The sequence below is a fragment of the Abramis brama genome, assembly GCF_963993115.1.
Source record: "Abramis brama genome assembly, chromosome: 13".
Taxonomy (NCBI): domain Eukaryota; kingdom Metazoa; phylum Chordata; class Actinopteri; order Cypriniformes; family Leuciscidae; genus Abramis; species Abramis brama.
Window position 1 is genome coordinate 38,534,089 of NC_139975.1, and position 6,691 is coordinate 38,540,779.

A 6,691-nucleotide genomic window follows, 5' to 3' on the forward strand; every position below is an offset into this window, starting at 1 on the left:
ATGACATTGCATTAAAATATCAAACCGAGTGGCATATGCAAACAAACAGCTTTTCTCAGAAATAATTGCAACCACAAATACTACATTTTAAAGTCTGATTTACACTGTATCTGTACCAACAAACGCAGAACAAATTTACCCTTCGGGAGTTCACAAATATCCCACCCTGGGAAAACAGAGCAAAGTCGCTCCAGTAAAGCACTGCCATCACATGAGCCACTTCTGCTGACCTTTGAAACTTTAATGGCCTGATATCGTTAGCACTTAATCTAAACAGCAGTGTTATCTCTGCACATTCAAATGAATGCAGCCGCTCTCTGGTCATGGGTGAGCACGTCATGTGACCCTGAGGAGATCATGTGACCTCTCGTGGAGAGTTGGAGTAAGTAGATTAAAGCCTTGCAGATGCAGGACTGGTTTCCATTGCTCTGGAAAGTTCTGTTAGGGTGTAGCAGTGTTGACACAGCAAACACTACTGTGTGTTTGAGGGCTGCAAAACCTGGGATCTTATTGAAATGTAATCAAATAAAGGACTCTAGGTACATATTTGACAGTCAGAGATAATCAACCAGGCACATTCGAATTATGTTACATCAACCAGACAAAATGTTCATTATAACCACCAAAATATCTTATTTATAGCATATTTATTACAGAACTTTGCAGGTAACATGCATTTATCCAACACATAAAAACAGCAAATATATAAAAGGTTTCACACAAAATATTAAACCAGTGTTCTACATCAAAAACTAACTCTAATCTAAGAACATAATCATGACAACTTGCCCTGATGTGACCTTTAGAAAACGTCTTGAGTTGCGACTGTAACCCTTGGGCACAATAGCTGCGTTTACATGGACACTTATAATCGGATTGACGGCTCAATCGGACTAAAAAACCTTCATGTAAACACCTTAATCGATCCGATTGAGCTCGATCCGAATGAAATTTTGATCGGATTGAAAGGGGTGGTTTATCCCTTTTGTAATCCGATCGAGAGAACATGTAAACACTTGATCGGATTGAAAACTGAAACTGAAAGGACTGCGCATGTGCGATGACGTTAACTAGCGTAATGGCGTATGACGCGCGGAACGAGCTGTTCTTCCTGTTGAATAAAGTGTCATATTAATAAGTTTCCCGTCTTTCTAAAATCCTCATTTCACTCGCGCGTCTGTGAAGTGAAGCAGGACAACGTCCCACCAGTCCTTGTTTTGGATTCTCATCCACAGACGACTGGTTTTGGCCGCGGGGAGGGGCATTTTTACTGCGTGATCAATAAACAGCACGGCAAAACAGTTAATATGCTCTAAATTATGACCAGAGACGAATTAATATTACGTCTGCTGTTTAAAACAAATAAAGAACCAATAGAGGAGAATATTTATGCATGAAAAGCGGTAAACTCTGTATATTCGTGCAGTGTGCGCATGTCAAAACATCAGATCCGATTTGACACTTGTGACATATAAACGCGCACATCAACCCGATTACTTTATTTATCATTCATGTAAACACCTTGTTCGGATTCATCAATCGTATTGATTTCATTCCGATTGTGTCCATGTAAACGTAGCTATAGGCAGGTCTAGGGTGAAGATGGCTTTAACTCTCCCGGGGCAAACTCCCGGCACCAGACACACAGAGGGCCTGGACCCCGCTCTCTTGGGAGAAGTGATGGCCAGGAGAAAAGCCATCTTGAGCGTCAGATTTTTATCTGAGGCCGACTCCAGGGGTTCGAAGTGGGCCAAGGACAGCCCTTCGAGAACCACGGCTAGATCCCAGGTCGGCATGAGGGAACCGTACGACCAGCTGATGTGTGGAAAGCCACAGTGGCAGCCACGTCACGTCCACGAGTTAAGACCAGCAGAGAAGCGATCTTGGAGGAACTCCGGACTGTTAACTGGGTCCATGCCACGCTCTCTGCACAAACTGGTGAAAACGTTTAATTTCTCGATCGCTCCCTCCCGGGGGGGTCAGCCCTCGGAGGCCCTGCTGGAGTTAAGACCTCTTTCTCCTTCTTAGCCTGAAGTACGGCCCTCAGATCCGTCTTCTTATCCGAAGGCTTCGGGCGAGAACAAGCTCTTTGAGAGGGAGCTCTATAAGCAACGCTCTCTCTCTGTTCCAGCCTGTGCGAGGAGCTCGTGGACGGCTGAGACCCCTGCCGGCATCGTTCTGAGATCTCGAGCGGCGAGGGAGATCTGCTTAAAGGCTGCAGATTGTTTCTTCACCTCCTGAAACCTGTGGACGACCGTATTAACGGCATCGCCGAACAGGCCAGAAGGCGAGAGCGGGGCATCAAGGAGGAAAGCCCTGTCCTTCTCCTCGATGCCAGACAGATCTAGCCAGAGATGTCTCTCCAACAGAGAGATGAGATGTTGCTACCAAAGCTGCCATGGAGCGGCCGATGGCCCGGGCCGTGATGTCATCGGGGGTGGGCAGTGATGTCATCGGGGGTGGGCAGTGATGTCATCAGGAGTGGGCCCCTCGTCGCTGTCGATATCTTTGAGAAGGTCAACCTGGTATCCCTGCATAACAGCCGTTGTTTTACAGGCAACCACAGGCCCTGCCCACCAAAGCAGAAGTAGTACGGCAGGGTTTAGTGGGCAGCGCCGGGCTTTCAGGGACGACGCAGCGTCAGGAGAGAGGTAGCTGGCTAAAGCCTCCTCCATCATTCCATAACCGCTCTCTCTCAACCCCAATATATAGTTGTACCTGTGCTGCAGAAAGCGCTTGTCCAACTTGCTTTTAACATGCACTTCTTGCCTTTCACGTGGCCAGCTGATGTTAAGTGTGTCAACTCAGAGCGTGAGTCAACTTCTACGAGCTCCTCGTACGCGGGGACATGAAGCGGCGAGCTTTCTTCAACCTCTGCCGTGTCCTCAGAAGCAGAAAGCTCAAGCAACGGACTCTCAGCCCGAGCGGAAGAAGCTGCTGGACGGGCTTCCAGACGGAGTGTGAGAGCATCAGCGTCAGCTCCATCTGCGAGCCCTGATCTGAGTCGCCGCACCGCCTCAACGGACGCGGGACCCGAGCCTGACCTAGTGATGGCTAGTGCTTTACAGTTAGCGCAGGCAGCTCCCTCCAGAGTATACAAGCAGTATAAACAAAGATCGTGTGTGTCCCCACCCGTGATGAATCTCGGACAGGGATGCACACACTGTCTAAACGGCTTGCACGCCATTTTTTCTTTTAAATGCTTGTTTTCACTATGAATAACTCCAAACAGACAGACAGCAGTAAATCAGACAGCTAACTCAGTTGTGTGCCGGCGTCTCTTTGTAGCTTCGGTGTATGCCGTCACAAGCTACGTCAGAACGCAGCGCCAATCAGGATTGGATTAGTTTCCTTCATACTACAGACGCGTTACGCTCAGGACGTTCCCCAAAGTTTCGTTACCGACGCAGTGCAAGTCCCCTCGAAAGGGAACATACCCTGAGAACGCTGTTCAAGCTCTGTGTGTAGAGCTAGTGTTAGTGTTAAACTCCTGCAGTCTGTGTGGTAGAAGATGTCTATACACATGCAGAACAGGTCTGAAAAAGTTAAATTAATTATATTATAAAGTTTACCCTTTCCCATGGCCAGATTAAAGTCCTTTCAACCCCACATCCCCTTCCAACAGCCCCTAGTGGAAGATCATTTGGATAAAACCAAATAGGATATGTGTGTGCTGTGGTAGACTGATAACAGAGGTCGGTCCGCTTGCTGGACAGTGTCTGTCGAGGAGATCTACAGCTCGACACGTGCTCTGGCCCTGACAGTCAAAGGCCCCGGCCCCAGTTACTCAGTCCAATATCCAGTCGTGGTCGGTCTACACAACAGCTACACACTCTTAAAACTAAAGGTTCTTCACTGGCATTTATGCTTCCATAAAGAACCTTTAACATTACATTCAACAAACGGTTCTTTATAGTGGAAAAGGGTTCTTTAGATTATTTAAATGTTCTTCACACTGAGACAATGTGGCAATTCTATGGCGGTGGTACGAGAGGAGACAGAGGCGTACGCCAACAAAACACTGAGTTTAATTCCACCACACCTTAAAATAACATTAAAACAGCGGGTCATATACATGGCATCCAATCGGATTAGCTGATCTCCAGTGGTTCATCCGTCAGCCTGTGAGCAGACTCTGCTGCCTCAGCGAATCCCGTCTGCCGTTCTCCACAGCGGAGCTCTGTGACAGAGGGGATGAGCACAGATACACACACAGACTGTGCTTAGAGACCCAGACTCAATCTCTCTTTGATACAAATACACTGTGAGTTCTTTAATGTTGATGATATATTTCAATGAGCAAAATTGCTATTTTTCCTGAATATCCACACGATTGCAAATGTGACACTGTTCAACAAACAAAACGGTAAAATTAAGTGATGTACATGTTAAACGCAGTATTGTTAGCTCTGTTTATCAACAGAAATCGAGTGACAGCCACAGCGCAGCGGTGTTTCTCTAGAGGACGAACAGCTGTGAAGGAGTCGGGAGAGTCCACAGCTGTGTTTACATTCTACGCTGTCAATTAAATTGTGCGCAAATTTGGAATATCGCATACAAATATTGGTCGACCGATATTGCTTTTATGATGGCCGATGGCGATATCTTACAGAGCAGGGTGGCCGATGTAAAGCCATTATATATAATATATACACTTTATATTTATTTGAATTAGGCTAATATTTAATAAATTAGAAATAAATAATAAATCTCTAAATTATACAGACTTACTTTAGATTGTAACTTCTTGATTCTGCAGTCACAAATAAAGAAATTGTTGGACAAAATATGAATAAAAAGGAAGTAAACACTGCAGGCTGACCAACAGGGCACTCGGTAATAAATCTGCTGAGTTTGATTGAGATGGTAAGCACTTATTTCTTGAAATAAACACTTTGTTTAACAGTTTTATCTTGTAAACTATTAGACAAAACTGTTTAACAGAGAATGAAGACGGAGAATGTGAGCGCTGTGTGCAAAATAAGAGTCCTACTTCCAATACATCGGCCAAACAGAAAAAATTATTAAATTATAAATGATCAAATGCCTGTGAGATCAGATGTGTGAGAATGATTGCTTATTTGATCATTAACTCTTTTTTTCTTTACTCATTAATTTGCTTATTTAATTACTTTGTTTCATATATGATAAGATTTTTCTATTTTGCTAGCAAAGGTGGAGTGTTTATTAATAAATCAGGTTATTTCCCGCTAGTGAGATAAAAAACCTAGCCTAATCATTAGTGTATCTAACTGTATCTGTTCTGTCTCATGTCTGATGTGATGTTAAATGAAGCATTAAAAACTGAAGAGTGTTTCGACATGTTTCAAATGTACGGACACGTCTGATCCTCAGATGCAGCGTTATGACCGTACTTCTGCACGAGACGAGAACACGTTTTTATCATTTCTTGGGTCAAGAAAGAGTCGCATGATATTCTTCCTCTCTAATGCTACTGTGAAATCCACAGTAATGATGCTTTCCTGTCATATTTCCTATCACAGTCACACTTCAGTCAGACCACAGAACGCAGGTTATGTCGATGGGTTTGTGACTTCACTGTGATGAAGATAAACGGGTGACCGTGTTTACATGAGCACTGCTGCTAGTTCAGTGTAACCGGGTTAAGAGCGCGCATGTGAACTCTTTCCCTGAGGGTGAAGTGAAGCTGACAGGTTTGGGCATCTGCCGCTGGATTAATGGGGTATTCTCCCAGAGACGACACCTAAATCAACTATCTTAATTTATTGGATTCATATTTATTTTGTTGACCATACATTAATAACAGTGAAAAAAGTGAGAAGAATCAATATTTCTTGATAGTAGCTGTTTTCTTAAGTCTGTGTTTGTGCTTCTGATTTCCACAGATGACTGATGTGTGCTGTGTTCAGGCCTAAACACTGCTATTAGGCCTATATATCAGTGACATTATTATTATTCATTTGTAATTGTATTGTTATTAGTGTTATTAAATGATTTGTTAATGTGCTATTGAAACCAAACAAAATGCTGACAAAATGATGCCGTTTTCATCTTGGCTGAAACAGCAACTGTCGGCCTATAAGAATGTGTGTGTTATAACACTCTTGATGTATAATAATGTAAGAATAATGTGGGACGTCGTTTTGTAGCCGGTTTTAAAAACATTTTCTTTGAGGATCTCAATCCTCATACACGCATGTCGGTGTCGCAAGTGTGGTTATGAGATGTCCCTTATTAGGGAAGTTCCTAATGTTAATAATACTAGCCTTATAATAATAGTAATAACGATAATAACAATAAATGAATACATGACGAGGCAACGATCGTCTTGCAATGATTGGACGAACATGTTTTGGTCCTGAGACTTCCACAGAAGATCTATGTTTTAGTTCTTGCTATGAAGAGTTTCATCCAGTGTAAGAGATTGTTCAGTTTCTTGGAAAGAACAATATGCTAACAGAATTCACAAAAATGGTTTAATTTCGAGAAGGTTTTGATCTGGGGGTCTGAAACAAACATCCAAACCCACTGATAGAGAAAGCACACATTTGAAGGCTAATTGGACTTTCATAGTTACTGAGATCCTCTGTGTGACAACTAGCCCCGGTCTCCTCTATTCTGAAGCTGAGCATAACTATGGGAAATATATACAGATCTTGCAGAAATTCCCTGTATTTCCCGGTTTTCCCTCAGTGCAGGGCATCCAGAG

At 43.5% G+C, this 6,691-nt stretch overlaps 1 protein-coding gene across 9 annotated transcripts in view; it reads right to left on the minus strand.

Moving 5' to 3' along the window:
• The window catches only part of jakmip1 (janus kinase and microtubule interacting protein 1), a 54,716-nt gene that overhangs the window by 47,437 nt on the left and 588 nt on the right, over positions 1–6,691 (minus strand). Inside the window, exon 1 of one of the 9 annotated variants that reach the window (XM_084132858.1) lies at positions 140–290. The exons of the other annotated variants lie outside the window; for them this stretch is intronic. The gene's annotated coding sequence lies outside the window, so the exon portion shown is untranslated. Of the gene's footprint in view, positions 1–139; positions 291–6,691 lie in introns of those variants that run through there. 9 annotated transcript variants of the gene reach the window in all.